This window comes from Hyla sarda, unplaced genomic scaffold (genome assembly GCF_029499605.1).
Source record: "Hyla sarda isolate aHylSar1 unplaced genomic scaffold, aHylSar1.hap1 scaffold_92, whole genome shotgun sequence".
NCBI lineage: Eukaryota > Metazoa > Chordata > Amphibia > Anura > Hylidae > Hyla > Hyla sarda.
The window spans coordinates 605,438-628,060 of NW_026610949.1; the positions used below are offsets into that span (position 1 = coordinate 605,438).

Sequence of the window (22,623 nt, forward strand, 5' to 3'; positions counted from 1 at the left end):
GGGACATTTTCAAAGGCATTTACACCTGTAAATATAGCACAAATAGCCAATGTAGACTGAGAATCTGATTTTGCTTCATTTATTATGTAACTTTTGGTAGGCGCACATGCCATTAGTGCCCCTTGTGCCAGAGGGCGCATTTGTTGGACAAAGTGGGCATAGTTCACACAGTGAATCTTTTGGCTCCAGATATCTCTCGTGCGACTTTTTAAAAGGCATCCAAAATTGCACAAATCCTACGCCACCACTGAATACCTATACCTAACTGAGCAAGGTTTACTTTAAAGTAAAGTAAACAACCCTGTTAAAAAGATCTGCAACTTTATCTATCATTGACCATTGCACGTATCTGCATTTTAGGTTTTATATGCAACTTTCGCTCAACCACAGCCGCCACGCCCCCTCCCATAGAAATGAATGGATGGGGCATGACGTCAGACCATGATGGCCCGAAACCGGCATTGTGACCATATATGTTCAAAACGCTGGGGGTGCCGAGCCGGAGATCGCGGGGGACCCAGCAGGAAAAAAAAACAACCCGGGATCAGACATCTCATCCCCTATCCTTTGGATAGGGAATAAGTAGTCTAGGGGAGGAGGTAAGTTTTCTATCCACAGGATAAGGGCTAAAGTTTTTAAGCGCTGGATAACCCCTTTGAAGCAGTATTCACTCTATATACTGCAGCTGTTATCCAAAATTCCTGTACAAATTACCATATATACTAAAGTATAAGCAGAGTTTTTCAGCACCCCTCGGCTTATACTCGAGTGAACTCTCCGCCTGTCAATCCCTTTCAGTAGTCTTCAACCGGTAGAGCTCCAGATGTTTCAAAACTACAACTCCCAGCATGCTAAAAGTTGGAGTTTTGAAACATCTGGAGGTCCGCAGGTTGAAGACCACTGCGGCATTCGTCATCATCCAGACCCCCCCCCCCCCCCTTTCGTTTTCTACTCACCTCCCCTCGGCGGGAAGTTAGGGTGAGCTGGTCCGGGCCATCTATGCTGCAGGGGTTCATCCGGTGGGCAGGATTAGTCGTTCCGGGCTGTCCATTTTCACCGGGAGGCCCTCTTCTCCGCTCCAGGCCCGGCCACGGACTAGTGATGCTGCATTGACGACGACGCACAGGGACGTCCCTGCGCACGAACCTCCCTGTGCGTCGTCGTCAAGGCAACGTCACTAGTCCGGGGTCTGGCCTGGAGCGGAGAAGATGCAGCATAGATGGCCCGGACCAGCTCCCCCTTCCTTCCCACCAAGGGGAGGCAAGTAGAAAACTAAAGGGGGGGGGGGTGGGTCTGGATGATGATGACGAAGGCAGCAGTGGTCTTCAACCTGCGGACCTCCAGATGTTGCAAAACTACAACTCCCAGCATGCTGGGAGTTGTAGTTTTGCAACATCTGATGGTCCGCAGGTTGAAGACCACTGAAGGGATTGACAGGCGGTGATGATGAAGGGGGGGGGGGGTTGATGATATATTACAGTCGAGTCAATAATTTTTCCTGGGTTTTTGGGGTGAAATGAGGGGTCTCGGCTTATATTTGGGTCGGCTTATACTCGAGTATATACGGTATGCTATTTTTATAGTGATAAGGTAAAGTTTTATATGGTTTATGGCATCTTGTGACAAGCCATGTGCAGTACCTATTGTCAGTTTATTCATAAATACCAAGAAGAATAAACAGGCAGAGTTCTAAGTAAAAATAAAAAAAAGATGCCTCAGAATAGTTCTCTTTTGGAGAAGCAAATATTTGCTAAAACAGATTTCCAGACAGCTGACTATTGCTGCCTAGAGACTGGCTATGCTAAATCTCCCCCAGGCCCCTATTGAAACCAATGTATTCATGCCCTGTACTGCAGAAGTGATGGGGGTGCATACTGAGTGAATAATGATAGTGTGCCCCACCACTAAAATTTATCAACCCTGGACAAAAATGGGTAGGGTAACGTCTTCCGCTCATATAGTAAGTTTTAGTACCAGAGGGAGGAATGGTAGTGTCCCCCTTTGGGAGTCATGGAGACATGTTGGTGGTTCTTTAACAAAATGGACCAGATGTAGGAGAAAGTACAGAAGGGAACAATTGTGACCAGGCATATACAGTAGATTAGTCATTTTTTCCGGAGGTGTGTAAATTCTGCCTAACCTCACTTCTGAGTCACTTCATTTCTAGACAATGCGAGGATTGTCAGCTAAAATAACAGACCCCCACATCATTCTACAGCAATATCAGTAAATACGTGTACTTCAGAATGACACATGGCACCAGGACTTCTGAAGAGGGCTGCGGGCACAGCTGTGCAAGCACATACAAGCTCGGTAAACACTAACAGCACTAAGATTGGGGTGCTAAGTGCTTTCAAGATCTACAAATGTACTCGGAGTTTTAGAATCAAGTAGGCCTTATGCAAATGAGCGTATTACATTATTTTGTCCATATAAATCTGTGGAGGGAAAAAAAAAAAGGTTTCAACCTAATGCATGCTTTTTTCCAGAGCTATTTTATCGCCACCCAAGAGTATCCCAATTATCCCGCGACAGGTTATGTCAGAGGGGGAAAAAAGTGTTGGGGATGTTGGATTTCAACTACCCGACCCTATTGTTCTCTGAGAAATAAGCTACCACCAGAGTCATCTGGTAGCAGCTTACCCCTCCTCTCTCCAATAAGAACACATTTACATTCAGCCGGGCCAAACAGCAAAGTGTATTTAACCATTTAGTGACAGCTATTGAAGTCGTAATCTGCTCGTGTGAACGTACCCTACAGGCGGCCATACAATTAAGATTCCTGCTGCGGGTTTGAGCCATGGCAGGTTTTTATCAGTGGAAAATCTGCAGCAGATTGTGTTGACTTCAACAGGGTCAGTTGCGGTTTCTCTTCAGTGGAAAATGTGCTTGTATTCTGTCTATGGGAACAAACCATTAGTCATAGTCCACTATGGTGGACCTGGCCTCGCCATGTATTCTATGGTTGGACAAAGCACAGGAAAAGTAAGTGGAGCTCAAGCATTCCCAGCTAAAAACTGATCACTAGGGGCTCCATGAGCCGGACCCCTCGTAATTGACTGATAGGATGACTGACTAGAGAGAGAGGGAGTTGTCTGCATGAAACAACTGATATAGAGGAATATTCACCATCTCGAACATTTATGATATGTCCACCGGATACGTCATAAATGTTAGATCAGTGGTTCTTAACCTTGTTGGAGGTACTGAACCCCACCAGTTTCATATGCGCATTCACCGAACCCCTCTTAATTGGACAAATAAAATATGATTTTTTTTCAAATCCAAAACATAGGAGGTATATATTTAAGTGTATATTTATACATAAGTGCACAAACAAAACCATTAAAGAATAAAACCATTAAGACACATTAGGCGCAGGCAGTGTTCCCCCACACATTAGGCGCAGGCAGTGTCCCCCCACATTAGGCAGGCCAGTGGTCTTCAACCTGTGGACCTCCAGGTGTTGCAAAACTACAACTCCCAGCATGCCCGGACAGCCAACGGCTGTCCGGGCATGCTGGGAGTTGTAGTTTTGCAACACGTGGAGGTCCACAGGTTGAAGACCACTGATGTAGGTAGTGTTCCCCCACAGACATACAGCCTCCAGCCATATACAGTGTATAGCTAGAGGCTGTATGCCTGTGTACTGCCCACTTCAATGCTCTGAACACCGCTCCGGCTATAGCAGTAGGTCTCGGGACCGGTGGTCGGAGCACCGAAGAGGACGTGCCGATGGTCACTTACCAAGCTGGCCAGCGCGCGTCTTCCTCCTCTATCCTCCGGTCCTCGGCGCCTTCGTTTCCATGGGCGCATGCAAGGGACGTCCCTGACCTATGTCCCGGCGGCCCTGCGTTTTTAAACTTAGTTTGGGGCCGCAGGGAGTTAATAGTGATGGGGGGGGGGGGAGGGATTGCCCCATTGCTATAGGACGGGCAAACACCGGCTCTGCTCGGGGCCCCGGGCCAGCTCGGGGCCCCAAGCAATTGCTTGGTTTGCCAGTCCTGTTGCGACCTCCCCCACCGAACCCTCGGGACTGACTCACCGAACCCCTGGGGTTCGATGGAACCCAGGTTAAGAAACATTGTGTTAGATAGGCGAGATCTCCCAGCCAAGAAGCAGGCCCCACAACTATCAGACACGTATGGGTATGCCATAGATATTAAAGGGGTATTCTAGGCAAAAACTTTTTTTTAATATATCAACTGGCTCCGGAAAGATTTGTAAATTACTTGTATTAAAAAATCTTAATCCTTCCAATAGTTATTAGCTTCTGAAGTTTTCTGACTAACTGCTCAATGATGATGTCACGTCCCGGGAGCTGTGCATGATGGGAGAATATCCCCATAGGAGCTGGACAGCTCCCGGGATGTGAGTCATCAGAAAGCAGTTAGACAGAAAACAGCAACTCAACTTCAGAAGCTAATAACTATTGGAAGGATTAAGATTTTTTAATAGAAGTAATTTACAAATCTGTTTAACTTTCCGAAGCCAGTTGATCTGTAAAAAAAAAGTTTTTGCCTGGAATACCCTTTTAAGGGTGGGAATACCCCTTTAAGTACACTGTGGCTAGTAGGTAAATGACTATAAAGAGCGGTAACAAGTTTAGGTTAACCAGATACAGTAGGTGCTCAGAAGAGTTGGCAATGTTCTTCTTCCATTTATCACTCACTAGGCCCAAATTGAGAAAGTAACCTGGGTAAATAGTATTAGAAATCTGAGCCCTATTTTGATGCATGATGGGAGGAAAATGAACAGCAACATCAGTGAGTATAGCAGCATATCCAAAATCAGCAACTATCTCTGGTAACCCTTAATCTTCTGTTTGGTGTAAAGCTTTGTAATCTTATCAAGTTATACGTCTTATCTTATAGCTGAACATATACGGACAAAAAAGCTTATCTAGTGTTACAAGAATATTATAATCTACCACACACGATCTGTATGTACATGCATTTGTCTTACTATCCCCATTATAGCTGACTGAACTGCTAGTATATAGGCAAATCAGTACTATGATGGGGACACGTGCACAGAAGCTCTTCTCTCGGATTTACTGATAAAGTAGGTGCAAAAAATTATTGTGTGACCCCGAACTAAGCTGGGGACCCTTTCCATCAAAATCCCCTTATATTCTGATACAGAGCTCATACATCATGTGGCCACATGCTGTTTGCTTTGGCTTGTCCTGGTTTCACAGAAAGTACAGGTGACTACAGCTCTGCCACAATTTTTTTTTTTATATTTTCATATGTTAATTTTTTATTTTTTCTACTGTGCGCTGGGTCTACAGAGTACAGCACTTTGTGATCTTTACCCCTTTAAAGACCAAGCATTTATCAGTTTTTGCACTTTCGTTTTTTTCCTCCTTACATTTTAAAAATCATAACCCTTTCAGTTTTGCACCTAAAAATCCATATGATTGTTTTTTTTTTTTTGCGCCACACAATTCTAGTTTGTAATGACAGTCATTTTACCCAAAAATCTACGGCGAAACAGGAAAAAATTGTGCGACATAATTGAAGAAAAAATGCCATTTTGTAACTTTTGGGGGCTCCCGTTTCTACGCAGTGCACTTCAGTAAAAATGACACCTTATCATTATTCCGTAGGTCCATACGATTAAAATGATACCCTACTTATATCGGTTTGAGTTTGTGGTATGTTTTTTTATGGTGTAAAAAGTGACCAAAAATACGCTATAAAATATATGAATAATTAAACCGCAATGGCGTACGCGCAAAAAAATTTCAGACATTTACGCACGTGGTGATACCACGTATGTTTTTATTTTTATTTACACACACTTTTTTTAAATGGGAAAGGGGGGGGGGGGTGATTCTGATTTTTATTAGGGAAGGGGATAAATCACATTTATAAAAAAAAATGTCTTTACTTTTTTTATGCAGTGTTATAGCCCCCTCTAGGGGCTATATCACTGCATATACTGATTGCAGGCACTGTCCATAGGAATACACTGATCAGTGTTTTCTGCGCTTGATTGCTCAAGCCTGGATTTCAGGCTTGGAGCAATCAAACGCTGATTGGACAGCCAGGAAGAAGGTAGGACACCTCCCACGGTCCTCATCTGTTCGGAACGCCGCAATTTCACCGCAGTGGTCCCGAACAGCTCCGCTGAGCTAACCGGCAGTGTATTCTCCTGTTTTAGGGTTAATACCGGTCATCAGCCCGATCGGCGATGTCCGGTATTAGCCGCGGGTCCTGGTTGCTGATAGCAACTGGGACACCACAGATACGAAGCTCGCTTGTCTTCTGAGCGCGCTTCACAGATCGGGAGCCAGACACAAAGTTTTTCCTTCTTCTTTAAATCAACTGATGCCAGAAAGTTAAACAGTTTTGTAAATTACTTCTATTAAAAATCTTAATCCTTCCAGTACTTATTAGCTACTGAATACTACAGAGGAAATTATTTCCTTTTTGGAACACAGTGCTCTCTACTGACATTTGCTACGGGGATTTTCTCCTACTCTGGACAGTTCTTAAAGTGGACAGAGATATCAGCAGAGAGCACTGTGCTCATGATGTCAGCAGAGAGCACTGTGTTCCAAAAAGAAAATAATTTAGTTTTCAGCAGCTAATAAGTACTGGAAGGATTAAGATTTTTTAATAGAAGTAATATACAAATCTGTTAAACTTTCTGGCACCAGTTGATAAAAGAAAAAAAAATTCCACCAGAGTCCCCTTTTGACAGCTCCACAAACAACCAACAGACTGGTGGCACACATGCATGACCTACTGTTCCATTCCAAGATGAAACTCAGGTACTCGCTATCAAGCTTGCAAGGGGGCCTGACCCCCTGCACTTAACCCCTATCCTGTGGGGAGAGGATAAGTGATTTAGTGATTTTTTTTCTGCTCTGACTGCTTTAAGTTTCTGATTCTGGCTGGCTACTCACATGTCCTTAGAGCTGGTCTCCAAGAGTGGGGACCAAAGCATGGCAAGAACGGGTGAGTAGAGGATAAGTTTTATTTCCCCGGATTACCTCTTTAAAAGAAGCAGTCCAGTCCCCCCCCCCCCCAATATTACGCACACTCACCATCAGTAGTCATACAGCGCTCTGTTTCATTCTAGCACTGCTGCATCTGATTTGATTTAAAAAAAAAAAAAAGGGTCTAAAACATGAAAGCAGCAATCTGATTGGTTGCTATGGGCACCTGCACCACTCTTCCTCTACACAGGTATTGATGAATTTCCCCAATGTGATTGTCATGATTTTTCCAAAATCCCGGCACAAATTGTACTATTTTTCACCGTAATTTTGCAAAATCATGGTAAAAACATTTTTACAACAATTTTCGAAAATTGATGCAAAATTTATGAAAAAAAATGCAACATGTGAACACAACAGATTTCAAATCTTCATAGTTACATAGTTTATAAGTTTGAACAAAAAAAAAAAAAAAAAAAAAAGACAAAGTCCTTCAAGTTCAACACAGAAAGCCCTACTGTGTTGATCCAGAGGAAGGCAAAAAAACAAACAAACAAAAAAAAAAAACATGAGGCTGATTCCAATTGCCCCATGACAGGGGGGAAATTCCTTCCCGGCCCCAAAATGAAGAATAACAATTATTAGTCCGCAAACTATTAAGTTATCCCATTTCCGAGCCCGCACGGTCAACATCGTAAACACAAAAATGTTTTTATCACATCCCAGAAAAAATGTAATAAAAAGTAATCAAAAAGTCAATACTACACAAAAGGGGTACCAATAAAAACTGTTTCCTAGATTCAAGGCACATATGTCAAGCCCTTGCTTAAATGACATTTTATTCTGGGCCCCAGATATGGCATAGTAATTTTAAGATTTGGCACATTTTGCTATCAATCTATAGAGTTTATGCAGCAAAAGGCACATCACCTGTGGATTTATAGCAGATTCAGGCTTCTCGACTGACGTCAATAGGAAAAACTGAAGTTAGTCCAATGCATGAACTGACACGCTGAAAATTGAAAATCCACACTGCAGGTCAATTCGTGCTTGGATTTTTTTGTGCATTCTTTACACAGGATTTCTACATGGCCCATCCACTCTGCTACTACTGTGATACAATGTCCATTTATTGTAAATATACTTTTTTTTTTTCTTTCTTTCTTCCTTCAAGCTCAGTTGCAATAGTCATAACCGTATATACTCGAGTATAAGCCGGCCCGAATATAAGCCGAAGCCCCTAATTTCACCCCAAAAACCCAGGAAAAGTTATTGACCCGACTATAAGCCTTGGGTGGGAAATACATCATCCCCCCATGTAATCATCCAGACCCCCATCATCATCATCGCCTGTTAATCCCTTCATCAGTGGTCTTCAACCTGTGGACCTCCAGATGTTGCAAAACTACAACTCCCAGCATGCCGATGGCTGTCCGGGCATGCTTAGAGTTGTAGTTTTAAAAAACCTCCGGAGGTCCGCAAGTTGAAGACCACTGTGGCCTTAGTCATCATCCAGCCCCCCCCCCCCCCCGCCTTTTGTTTTGTACTCGCCTCCCCTCGGTGGGAAGTTCGGGTGAGCTGGCCATCGATGCTGCAGGGACCGTCCGGTGGGTATGGTTAGTCGTTGTGGGCTGTCCATTTTCACCGGGGGGCCCTCTTCTCCGCGCTTCGGGCCTGCCCCGGACTAGTGATGTTGCCTTGACGACGACGCACAGGCAACATCCCTAGTCCGGGGCCGGGCCCGGAGAAGAGGGCCCCCCGGTGAAAATGGGCAGCCCGCAACAACTAACCATCCCCACCGGACGGTCCCTGCAGCATAGATGGCCCGGATCAGCTCACCCTTCCTTCCCACCGAGGGGAGGGGACTCAGATGATGACGAAGGCCCCTCCCGATGGCTGTCCGGGCATGCTGGGAGTTGTAGTTTTGCAACATCTGGAGGTCCGCAGGTTGAAGACCACTGAGAAGGGATTGACAGGCAGAGAGTTCACTCGAGTATAAGCCGAGGGGGGCGTTTTCAGCACGAAAAATCATGATGAAAAACTCGGCTTATACTCGAGTATATACGGTGAATAGAATGGGCTCATACAGCCAAAACTAACACTTCTAAAACCAAATTGTAGCTTCAATGGATCCCCTTTGGATAGGGGATAAGACGTCTAGGGGCGGAGTACCCCTTTAACAAATCTCCCCCATTTAGACCAATAAAGTGTATGGGCCTGCTGCAGTGCACCACCGAATATGACGACGTGACTTTTTGACGGGGAGCCAACACATACCGGGGAGTTCACACTGCATTAACACAGTGGTGTTTATTTACTAATGTGATCCTGACTCTTTTTCTCTGGTTTTGTGCCCAAATTGTGTCCCACGTAAAAAACAAGACGTAATCCCTGTCGGGAATCAAAACTCACAAAGAAAACTACACTCTTCTCTTAGTAAATAAACCCCAGTGTGTACCCAGCCTCAGAAAATAATTAAAGATATTTCTACGTATTAGGCTTCATAGTAGGACCAGTGACAGACCACTTTCAGCTGACAACACATACACCTTGACAGAATGCCATCATATTATACCTAAGACATACTGTATCAATGCAGTGTGAATGCAGCCTGATCTTATAAAAGATACCGATGCACAGATTTTCTGAAAATTAACAATCTATTACAGGGGTGTGGAAATTTAATAAAAAATGACTTGTCCACAGGACTAAAATGGAGCAAAATCTACTTGTCCCTCATGACGATCCACTTGTCCTGGGCAATTTTCACTTTTATACACTCGTTTTTTTCTCTCCTCGCCCTATAATAGCCATAACTAACTATTTTAATGATACCTTTTAATTTTTCCATAACATATGCTCCGAAACAAAAACAAAAAAATATTGGTGAAGTGAAATTGAAATAGTAAAAGATAATTTAGCAAACTTGGTGGTTTTCTTTTCCACCCCATTTATCTTGTGGTTGAGCGAACATGTTATTTTGATACTTTATGCTGCCTGATTACAGCAATACCAGATTTCTATAGTTTCCGTCATGTTTTACTAATTTTAAAAAAAAAAAAGAACCCTGAACTTTTTCTATATTGTTTTTATTGCCATTTTCTGACTCCTGTAGCTTATTTTTTTTCTAATACAAGGCTGTATGAGGGCAAATTTTGGGCGCCATAATCTGTTTTTTGTATTGGTACCATTTTGGTATTGATCTGACTTTTTTTTAGTCGCTTTTATCTTTTTTTCTAGGATATGGTTAGGTATTTTTTTTTTACATTTACGTCATTTTCCGTACGGGATACATAATGGTATATTTTAATATTTTGTATAATTGCGCACGCAGTGATAACAAATATATTTATTTTTATTATGTTTACATGTTTTTATATAGTAAAAGGGGGTGATTTGAACTTTTAATATGGAAGGGGTTAATGTGTGTCTTTTTAAAAGGAAAACTGTCAGATATTTTCTCCCACACTATCCACAGGTACTGATGGATAGTGCGGGAGACGCTGATTAAAACGAGCCCTACCTTACCTGGATCCGACCGGCCGTTCGCCCGCAATTGTAGTTTTATTCTATGTGTATATCTTGCTGTAACTGGCACGGGCGGGGCTTCTGCACTGACGTCAAGCATCTATTCACAAGGCAGAATTTCTGCTTGCGAAATTCCGCCTCAAATTAAAGCCAATAGACTTCTATGGGATTCCGCACTCCCATTCACACTTCAGAATTTCCGCTTGCGGAATTCCGCAAGCGGAAATTCGGAAGAGTGAATGGGAGTGCGGAATCCCATAGAAGCCTATTGGCTTTAATTTGAGGCGATATTCCGCAAGCGGAAATTCTGCCATGTGAATAGACCCTTTAGAGTCTATTCACACGGCAGAATTTCCGCTAATCCGACCCAATTCCTCTTGAGGAGTTTGTGCTGAATTGGTGCGGAATCCAACCGAATATACTGCCGAAGTGTGAATAGGAGTGTGGACTCTCATAGAAGTGCATTGGGCTTTCATTTGAGGAGAAATTCCGCCATGACAATAGACCCACTTACTTTGTGCAATACAATGCTATAGGGCACATTTATCGATACTAGCGCATGGTACAAGGAGGATATCAGTCTATGCAACAAATTTATCAACAGGATACCCTAGAAATCAACGTGGCAAAGGATAACAGCAACACTAGATGGTACATGGCATTAAAAGTTTGAAAGTGTTAAAAGTTTGAGACATGAAGCCGTTCTATGACCCTTCCTATCTAACCAACGAGTGTGACAGATGTTTCATAAATATGGTATTTAGTCCAAGCACTACATTTTTTTTCCCCTTTTACTTTTAAGGTGTTGACATGTTCCAAAGTGCTGTACAGATATTGTCACTATAGTTACATAGTTCATAAGGTTGAAAAAAGACCAGAGTCCATCAAGTTCAACCTATATCCTTAACCCCTTAAGGACCCGGGCTTTTTCCGTTTTTTCATTTTCAATTTTTCCTCCTTAACTTTAAAAAATCATAACTCTTACAAATTTTCACCTAAAATTATATATAATGGCTTAATTTTTGCGTCACTAATTCTACTTTGTAATGACATTAGTCATTTTACCCAAAAATCTACGGTGAAACGGGAAAAAAAATCAATGTGCGACAAAATTGATGAAAAAACGCTATTTTGTAAGTTTTGGGGCTTCTGTTTTTACGCAGTACATTATCTTCTGATACCTTATCTTTATTCTGTAGGTCCATACGGTTAAAATGATACCCTACTTGTATAGGTTTGAATTTGTATCACTTCCGAAAAAAATCATGAATACCGTATATACTCGAGTATAGGCCGAGTTTTTCAGCACGATTTTTCGTGCTGAAAACACCCCCCTCGGCTTATACTCGAGTGAACTCCCCCACCCGCAGTGGTCTTCAACCTGCGGACCTCCAGAGGTTTCAAAACTACAACTCCCAGCAAGCCCGGGCAGCCATCGGCTGTCCGGGCTTGCTGGGAGTTGTAGTTTTGAAACCTCCGGAGGTCCGCAGGTTGAAGACCACTGCGGCCTTCAACATCATCCAGCCCCCTCTCACCCCCTTTAGTTCTGAGTACTCACCTCCGCTCGGCGCTGGTCCGGTCCTGCAGGGCTGTCCGGTGAGGAGGTGGTCCGGTGAGGAGGTGGTCCGGGCTGCTATCTTCACCGGGGAGGCCTCTTCTAAGCGCTTCGGGCCCGGCCTCAGAATAGTCACGTTGCCTTAACAACGACGCAGATGCGTCGTTGTCTAGGCAACGGCTCTATTCCGGGCCGGAAGCGCGGAGAAGAGGCGCCCCCGGTGAAGATAGCAGCCCGGACCACCTCCTCACCGGACCACCTCCTCACCGGACAGCCCTGCAGGACCGGACCAGCGCCGAGCGGAGGTGAGTACTCAGAACTAAAGGGGGTGAGAGGGGGCTGGATGATGTTGAAGGCCGCAGTGGTCTTCAACCTGCGGACCTCCGGAGGTTTCAAAACTACAACTCCCAGCAAGCCCGGACAGCCGATGGCTGCCCGGGCTTGCTGGGAGTTGTAGTTTTGAAACCTCTGGAGGTCCGCATGTTGAAGGCCGCAGTGGTCTTCAACCTGCGGACCTCCGGAGGTTTCAAAACTACAACTCCCAGCAAGCCCGGACAGCCGATGGCTGCCCGGGCTTGCTGGGAGTTGTAGTTTTGAAACCTCTGGAGGTCCGCATGTTGAAGGCCGCAGTGGTCTTCAACCTGCGGACCTCCGGAGGTTTCAAAACTACAACTCCCAGCAAGCCCGGACAGCCGATGGCTGCCCGGGCTTGCTGGGAGTTGTAGTTTTGAAACCTCTGGAGGTCCGCAGGTTGAAGGCCGCAGTGGTCTTCAACCTGCGGACCTCCGGAGGTTTCAAAACTACAACTCCCAGCAAGCCCGGACAGCCGATGGCTGCCCGGGCTTGCTGGGAGTTGTAGTTTTGAAACCTCTGGAGGTCCGCAGGTTGAAGACCACTGAGGGCGAATGATGAGAAGAGGATGATGAAGGGGGGGGGGGGTGTGGGGATGATGAAGGGGGGTGGGGATGATGAAGGGGGGGGGGTGTGGGATGATTACAAGGGGATGATGAAGGGGGGATGTGTGGGATAAGGGGATGTGTGGGATGATGACAAGGGGATGATGAAGGGGGGATGTGTGGGATGATAAGGGGATGTGTGGGATGATGACAAGGGGATGATGAAGGGGGGATGTGTGGGATGATGACAAGGGGATGATGAAGGGGGGATGTGTGGGATGATAAGGGGATGTGTGGGATGATGACAAGGGGATGATGAAGGGGGGGATGTGTGGGATGATGACAAGGGGATGATGAGGATGTTAATGACGGGTCTGGATGATGACAGGGGGGGATGAGGTATTTCCCACCCTAGGCTTATACTCGAGTCAATAACTTTTCCTGGGATTTTGGGTTGAAATTAGGGGTCTCGGCTTATACTCGGGTCGGCTTATACTCGAGTATATACGGTACATGCAGGAAAATTTATACGTTTAAAATGGTAATCTTTTGACCCCTATAACTTTTTTATTTTTCTGTGTTCAGGGCACTTTGAGGACTCATTTTTTGCGCCGTCATCTGAAGTTTTTAGCGGTACAATTTTTGTTCTGATCAGGCTTTTTGATCACTTTTTATTTACTTTTTTGTGGTAAAAGTGATCAAAAATGCGCTATTTTGGACTTTGGAATTTTTTTGCGCGTACGCCATTGAACGAGCGGTTTAAAAAGTGAAATATTTTTATAATTCGGACATTTCCGCACGCGGCGATACCACATATGTTTATTTTTATTATTATTTACATAATGTTTTTTTTATTTTTGGAAATGCCGGGTGATTCAAACTTTTATTAGGGGAAGGGATAATTGAAAGGGTTAATGATTTTTTTTACACTTTTTTAATGCAATATTATAGCTCCTATAGGGGGCTATAACATTGCATGTACTGATCTTTTACACTGATTGATCCATCTCCATAGGAATGGATCAATCAGGGTTTTCGGCAATTGAATGCTCAAGCCTGGATCTCAGGCTTGAAGCATTCATTCGGCGATCGAACAGCACAGGAGAAGGTAAGAAGACCTCCTCCTGTGCTACAGCTGTTCGGGATGCCGCGATTATACCGCGGCGATCCCGAACAGCTCCCTGAGCTAGCCGGGCACTTTTACTTTCGTTTTTAGCCGCGCGGCTCAGCTTTGAGCGCGCGGCTAAAGGGTTAATAGCACGCGGCACAGCGATCAGTGCCGCTCGCTATTAGAGGCGGGTCCCGGCTTCACTATGACGCCGGGCCCGCCGCGATATGATGCGGGGTCACCGTGTCCGGGACTGGGACTCATGACGTATGCATACATCATGGGTCCTTAAGAGGTTAAAGGGGTTATCCAGGAAAAAAATGTTTTTTATATATCAACTGGCTCCAGAAAGTTAATCAGATTTGTAAATTACTTCTATTAAAAAAATCTTAATCCTTTCAGTACTTATGAGCTGCTGAAGTTAAGGTTGTTCTTTTCTGTCTAAGTGCTCTCTGACAGTTTAGAAGCAAATCCCCATAGCAAACCTATTCTAAACTGGGCAGTTCCCAAGACACGTGTCATCAGAGAGCACTTAGACAGAAAAGAACAACCTTAACTTCAGCAGCTCATAAGTACTGAAAGGATTAAGATTTTTTAATAGAAGTAATTTACAAATCTGTTTAACTTTCTGGAGCCAGTTGACATATAAAAAAAAAGTTTTTCCCTGAAAACCCCTCTAAAGGGGTTGTGCGCTGCCCTACCTTTCGGAGCTCTGCTCGCAGCGTTCGGAAGTTCGTTACTCTGAACGCTGTGTGCGGGCTTCCGTGTTCGCGGCCGCCCCCTCGTGACGTCACTCCCACCCCCTCAACAAAAGTCTATGGGAAGGGGGTGTGACAGCGGGCGCTACGTCACGAGGGGGCGGCTGCGAACACGGAAGCCCACTCACAGCATTCGGGGTAATGAACTTCCGGACGCTGCAAGCGGAGCTCCTAAAGGCAGGGCAGCGCACAACCCCTTTAATGAGTCCCTACTATAGTCAGTCTCTGTCTCCAATGGGGCCTAAAATTAAAGGTGCATTGCTAAAATTTTAAAGTTATCCCCTATCCCAGTATTTCCCAACCAGGGTGCCTCCAGCTGTAGCAAGACTACAACTCCCAGCATGCCCGGACAGCCTTTGGCTGTCCGGGCATGCTGGGAGTTGTAGTTTTGCAACAGCTGGAGGTATGCGGGTTGAGAAACACTGCCCTATCCACAGGATTAGTGATAATGAGTTGATTGGTCTGGGTCCGACAGCTGGGATCCCCATTGATCACAAGAACAAGATCCATAGTCTCTTAAATGGCTAGGTGATCACTTTAAATCCTGGGATAACCCCTTTGATTTCCCTACTTCAGACATACTTCATTTTTTTAATAGGAAATCAATAAATCCATCAGTATATTTTTGGAGAATATCTAAATAGCTAATGAAAACCCAGGCAAACACAAGGGAGGGGGGAGGTGGAGGACATTTATCATTGGCTTTACACCACTTGAATGTTCTAAATGTCCCTGCAAATTTTGTCCAATTGCATTTTTTGCACAATTTTGTTTTGGTGCACCATACCCCACGTTTTGCAGTGGAGCTGCATTATTTGCGCAAATTAGGTTTAGAAGTTTTTTGTTGTTGCAATCCTACACCATCTAATAGGACACGCTCAAAAGATGCCAGAGCACAAAGCTTAAAAGGGGTAATCCACCCCTAGACATCTTATCCCCTATCCAAAGGTTCCAGGACGACCATTGTATGTTGAGACCAGAACTCTATGGAAACCTGGTAATTGGTTCTGAAGCCCCTAAATGTCATCCAAAAATAGGAAAAAGTGAGGATTAAAGAAAAATAAGTAGATAACTAATACAGATAAAGCAAATCCTTACGTATAAAAGTAAGAAAGAGCTGCTGGGAGCTGTAAATCACTGTCTATTTCAGTGTCACCCAACCAGGGTGCCTCCAGCTGTTGCAAAACTACAACTCCCAGCATGTCCGGACAGCCTTCGGCTGTCCGGGCATGCTGGGAGTTGTAGTTTTGCAACAGCTGGAGGTCTCTCATTGGGAAACACTGGTCTATGTAGAGGACAGCAGCTTCTTCAGGGTCCTGTACAGAGCACACAATGTCCTAAAAAAAAAGGAAAATGGAGCCGCCTTCACCTGATGCCCAAAGGAGCAGCTAACCCTGGCACAGGTAAAGAGTACAGAACATGTAATACCTCCCTGTACTGTAGGGGGCGCTACCAGACACCAGTCAGTGCATACACTTCAGTAATACAGGGGAAATGTTCATTTACCAGTGAATGTTCATTCTGATTGGTCAGTTCTTCCATCCATTGACACATTTCACAGATCCCATAGCATTGTATGTTGAGTCTGGTTTCAAGTTACAATGGTCCAGAAAAGACCATTGTATGTTGAAATTATTGTATTTTGAGGGATCACTGTACACTATCTCCCTTCCCATGTGAACCCAGGACCCCATCATGCAAACCAACAATACCAAACACTGAGCCCCCATCATACCCTGCTGCACTCCTTCCACACCTGTTCATTGGTCAGCAGACAGGACCTCGCATTACACCATTACAGCACCACCTTTATCTCCAGTGCCTCCATCATTGGAACAGTCCATACAGATTTATATAGGGAAGGGTGTAGGAACAGTAAAAAGATCCCAACACAACAGCTTTAAAGATGACAATGGTCTTCAGAATAGAATCTGCTCTGTAGTTCTGTCTCAGACATTACAGACAGTTCTGTTGTATAAATAAACCTGCAGAATTCTCTTTGTTTTCACTATGATAAGAAGTCGGTAAATATTTACAGAACTACAGAAAACACAAGCACAGAGGGTGAAGAGCACAGACTGCACAGTAACAATGTAACAAGCCAGTGCAGACCACATCCTAAGCCCTGTATACAGATCATTCATCACTGTGTATATGGGATGGGGGAGCCATTACCTGAGCTGCTTTCCTCTGCTCCTCCTCAGCAGACAGCGCTATACACGGGCTGCATGTACAGTGAGCGCTATACACGGGCTGCATGTACAGTGAGCGCTATAGAGAGCGGACAGCGCTATAGATGAGCACTGACAACATGCTGCATCCACTGCACACAAAACACAACCTCCTGAGTGCCGACACTTCCTGTGACCGAGGAAATGAGACAGAGGAGGAGGGGATAGTGAGAGAGACAGCCCATACCTAGTGTATACAGGGAGAGACAGCCCATACCAAGTGTATACAGCTAAAGACAGCCCATACCTAGTGTATACAGGGAGAGACAGCCCATACCTAGTGTATACAGCTAAAGACAGCCCATACCTAGTGTATACAGCGAGAGACAGCCCATACCTAGTGTATACAGGGAGAGACAGCCCATACCAAGTGTATACAGCTAGAGACAGCCCATACCTAGTGTATACAGCGAGAGACAGCCCATACCTAGTGTATACAGCTAAAGACAGCCCATACCTAGTGTATACAGGGAGAGACAGCCCATACCTAGTGTATACAGCTAAAGACAGCCCATACCTAGTGTATACAGCGAGAGACAGCCCATACCTAGTGTATACAGGGAGAGACAGCCCATACCAAGTGTATACAGCTAGAGACAGCCCATACCTAGTGTATACAGCGAGAGACAGCCCATACCTAGTGTATACAGCGAGAGACAGCCCATACCTAGTGTATACAGCTAAAGACAGCAGATACCTAGTGTATACAGGGAGAGACAGCCCATACCTAGTGTATACAGGGAGAGACAGCCCATACCTAGTGTATACAGGGAGAGACAGCCCATACCTAGTGTATACAGCGAGAGACAGCCCATACCTAGTGTATACAGCTAGAGACAGCCCATACCTAGTGTATACAGGGAGAGACAGCCCATACCTAGTGTATACACGAGAGACAGCCCATACCTAGTGTATACAGCTAGAGACAGCCCATACCTAGTGTATACAGGGAGAGACAGCCCATACCTTGTGTATACAGCTAGAGACAGCCCATACCTAGTGTATACAGGGAGAGACAGCCCATACCTAGTGTATACAGGGAGAGACAGCCCATACCTTGTGTATACAGCTAGAGACAGCCCATACCTAGTGTATACAGGGAGAGACAGCCCATACCTAGTGTATACAGCTAAAGACAGCCCATACCTAGTGTATACAGCGAGAGACAGCCCATACCTAGTGTATACAGGGAGAGACAGCCCATACCTAGTGTATACAGCTAGAGCCAGCCCATACCTAGTGTATACAGCTAGAGACAGCCCATACCTAGTGTATACAGCGAGAGACAGCCCATACCTAGTGTATACAGCTAGAGACAGCCCATACCTAGTGTATACAGGGAGAGACAGCCCATACCTTGTGTATACAGCTAGAGACAGCCCATACCTAGTGTATACAGGGAGAGACAGCCCATACCTAGTGTATACAGGGAGAGACAGCCCATACCTTGTGTATACAGCTAGAGACAGCCCATACCTAGTGTATACAGGGAGAGACAGCCCATACCTAGTGTATACAGGTAGAGACAGGCCATACCTAGTGTATATGTGGTGTCCCAGTACCGCATTCTATACGGTACTTGTTTATTTATGGGTCCCCATAGCCAGAGTCCCTAGGACGTAGGGATTCCTTTTAATCCAGTCTACCCCTAGTTGCCTCTATTCTAGTATATAATTAGTAATTTATGCATAGGTTAATGTAAATAGCATAATATATGTAAATAAATGGTTAATTACTTGTTTCTATGGCGTCGCAGGGCCTCCGGGTCATGTGATGTGTTCCAAACCTCACTCTGGATGTGTTCCAGGCCTCACTTTGGTTTTTCTATCCTCGTTTTGGTATTATTATGTGTATATGAAGTCAGCTGATCACCCAGAAGCCTGTGTGACGGTGAGTGACAGCTGACCTTGGACCTATCAAATTAGCCTGGTAACCGTACGGAATGGGAAGGTCCCAGTGAGGCTAATCAATCTCTCTCAGGTGGCTGTCCAGCTACCCAAGTATACCCCAGTGGCTGCTTTACACCATCTGGACGTCAGAGATGTAGTCTCGAAGTCACAGGTGGTCCAACCTGGACCTGATCAGAGCCCTGCGGAACCTTGGTGGAACCAGCTGCAGATAGGAGACGAAGATACTCCCAAGGAACAGGTGGAAGGAGTCATCCAGGTGGCTAAGAAACCTCAAGAAGCTTTCAGCAAATTTCCCACAGACTTTGGCAGGACTGCCATGATCAAACATAGGATTCTCACCGGAGACAATCCACCCATTAAAGAGAGGCATCGCCCTGTGGCTCCTGGGATGTATCAGACCATAAAGAAAATGCTGGTGGACATGAAAGAGGCCGATGTCATCCAATAAAGTCAGAGTCCGTGGGCTGCACTTTTGGTCTTGGTGAAAAAGAAAGATGGCACCATCCGCTAAAGCTAAACAACATAACTCATAAGGATGCCTATCCTCTCCTACGCATTGAAGAATCCTTGACTGCGTTGGGGTCTGCCGCCTACTTTTCCACACTGGATCTGACGAGCGGCTACTGGCAGGTGCCAATGGCCGAAAAGGACAGGGAGAAGACTGCATTTGTGACTCCCATTGGTCTCTTCGAGTTCAAAAGTATGCCCTTTGGACTGTGCAATGCACCAGCTACTTTCCAACGTCTAATGGAGCGATGCTTAGGGCACCTTAACTTCCAGAGTGTTTTGCTGTATTTAGATGACGTTATAGTCTTCTCTCGAACATATCAGGAACACCTGGATCACCTGAAAGAAGTTTTCCAAGTTCTTATCCGACATGGACTTAAGGTTAAGCCTTCCAAGTGTCACTTACTAAAGCCTCAAGTGCACTACTTAGGACATGACGTCAGTGCTCAAAGAGTCCAGCCTGATCCGGACAAAGTGAGTGCTGTGAAAGAGTGGCCTACACCTCGGACGGTGCGAGACGTCCGAAGTTTCCTGGGGTTTGCTGGATATTACCGGCGTTTCATCCCTCATTTTGCTCAATTTGCTGGACCCTTGACTGAATTACTGAGAGGAACTGCCCGGGATAACTATAATGGGAGGTTTCCCATCCAGTGGGCCGAAGAACAAGAGGACGCCTTTCGAGCCCTGAAGTATCTCCTCACGGAACCCCCCATATTGGCGTATCCTGACTACAGCCTGCCATTCCATTTATACACAGACGCTAGCTTTGATGGTCTGGGGGCAGTCTTATCTCAAGTGCAAGATGGCAAGGAGAGGGTGATTGCCTATGCCAACCAGCATCTTCGAGGTGCTGAGAAGAATGATGCTAACTACAGCTCCTTCAAGCTAGAACTCCTGGCCCTGGTTTGGGCTATTACTGAGAAGTTTAAAGACTATCTGGCTGCTACTCCCTTCACGGTCTACACTGATAACAACCCCTTGGCCCATCTGAACACTGCTAAGTTGGGAGCTCTTGAACAGCGTTGGGCCTCTCGGAAGGCCAACTATGACTTTAACATCAAGTACCGCAGCAGAAAAACCAATGTCAATGTGCATGTACTTTCTCGTATGGCCCCGGGAGAACCACCTCCTGCTGAAGATGTGTGGGAAGATGTAGAAATGCCTCCCTTCTACCGAAGGTTCGTGAGCCAGAATGCTCTAACTGCCCAGGCGGGTGACGGACCTGAATCTCCCAAGGTCTCTGAAGATCTGTCTACCTGGAAGACACTTCAGGATGAGAGCAGAGTTATCGGGGACCTCCTCGACTATTGCCTCCACAAAAAAGTGCCTACTCGGGTGCGCAAGGCCCATGGAGACTTCGAATTGAAGCGGCTCTGGCGGCAGAGAAACCGCCTGTTCCTGTACAAGGGGTTGGTCTACCGAAATTTCCTGGACCCAGTCTCTGGAGACCGCATACACCAGATTGTGGTTCCCAGGAGGGATGCAGCCATGGTTCTGAATGCTTATCATGACCAATCCGGACACTTCGGGGTCCATAAGACGGAGATCACAGTCAGAAGGAGATTCTACTGGATTGGGATGCGGGGAGACATCGAGAAATGGTGTGCCGAATGCTCCGTGTGCAATGTGATAAAGAACCCCCGGAGGGACTCAAGAGCCCCTTTGCATCTTATCTGTACAGAAAGACCAAATCAAATTGTTGCCTTGGACCATGTGAAGCTGGCCCCCACCCGATCTGGCTATTGTCATGCCCTAACAATGGTGGATCATTACTCCAAGTGGGTGGTCGTGGTCCCCGTCAAGGACCTTACCCCCAAGACTGCTGCTCAACTCTTCTATCGGCACTGGATCCAACCGCTGGGGTGCCCCGAGTCGGTCCTCACGGATCGAGGAACCGCCTTTGAAGCACAGTTGTTCCAGGAACTTTGCCGGCTGCATGATTGCAAGAAGCTCCGGACAACAGCCTATCATCCCCAAGGGAATGGACTCTGTGAGAGGATCAATCAAGTGTTCATCCAGATGCTCAGAGCAGCCTCTGTCTCGAAGCACGAAGAGTGGCCTCAGCTGCTGCCAGAACTGCTAGAAATCTACAACAACACTGTTCACTGCTCTACGGGGTATACGCCCTTTTTCTTGATGATGGGCCGAACCTTTGGGCTACAGGCACCTTTCAACAATTCTCCTCAGGCTTCCCAAGGTTGGGTGTCAGAGCATCGTCGAAGAATTGAGGAAGCCATGGATATTGTTGAGAAGAAGATGGGTGAAGTTCATGAGCGCCAGCAGAAAGACTATAATCGGCATGCTTCGGCTCAGCCCTTGCAGCTTGGAGATAAAGTGTGGCTCAGAAAATTTCTTAGAACCCATAAATTGGACTCCCTGTGGGAAACGGAGCCATACACCATCACTACAGTTCCTTACCCTGAAAGGAGCCACAGGTGGTTCACCGGAATAGAATAAAAGTATGCCGGAAAGAAAATATGCTGGGCCAATCTCCTCCTACTCCTCCTGATCCTCCTGCTACTTCTACTCCACCTCCGACAAGGCCTGTGAGAGAGTATGTGCCGGGAGAAGGAATTCATCCCACTATGGACGTTCCTTTGTTCCCATCTCAGCAGCCTATCATGTATTGGGGAATACCGTTCCCAGCTCCATCCAGTCAGCTGACACTGGTCGCACCAACCAGTCAGTTGCCAGTAGCTGTTGCCCCATGTCAACCACCATTGGACGCTACACCCAACCTCAGTCCTGCTCCAGTGACCGCTCCGGATATTGAAGCCACTCCTCCATCTGTCTTAAGAGAACCCATCAGTTCTACCGAAGAAGTTGCTCCTGTTTAAAGCCCTCAAGCTGGTCCCTCGGGGACTGAAGTTCTTGAATAATCCTCAACTGAAGGAACTCCTGATGACTTGGAGGTGGTGTTGCGGCGGTCTCAAAGTAGTGTTGAGCGGCATAGGCCATATTCGAATTCGCGAATATTCGCGAATATATGGACGAATATTCGTCATATATTCGCGAATATTCGCACATTCGTTATATCCTCGTTTTATTTTCGCATATGCGAAAATACGCGTATGCGAAAATTTACAGATGTGAAAATTAGCTTATACAAAATTAGCATAAGGTAAAATTCGCATATACTAAAATTCGCACGCCAGTCTCACACAGTAGTATTACAGCCTTC

General features: G+C 45.6%; 1 protein-coding gene across 4 annotated transcripts in view; it reads right to left on the minus strand.

The window, feature by feature from the left end:
- LOC130349627 (chondroitin sulfate N-acetylgalactosaminyltransferase 2-like) overlaps positions 1-17,147 on the minus strand; it is an 80,060-nt gene extending 62,913 nt beyond the window's left edge. For all 4 annotated transcript variants that reach the window (XM_056554842.1, XM_056554843.1, XM_056554845.1 and 1 more), the window contains exon 1: positions 16,970-17,147. The gene's annotated coding sequence lies outside the window, so the exon portion shown is untranslated. The remainder of the gene's footprint in view (positions 1-16,969) is intronic.
- Positions 17,148-22,623: the final 5,476 nt, after the last annotated feature.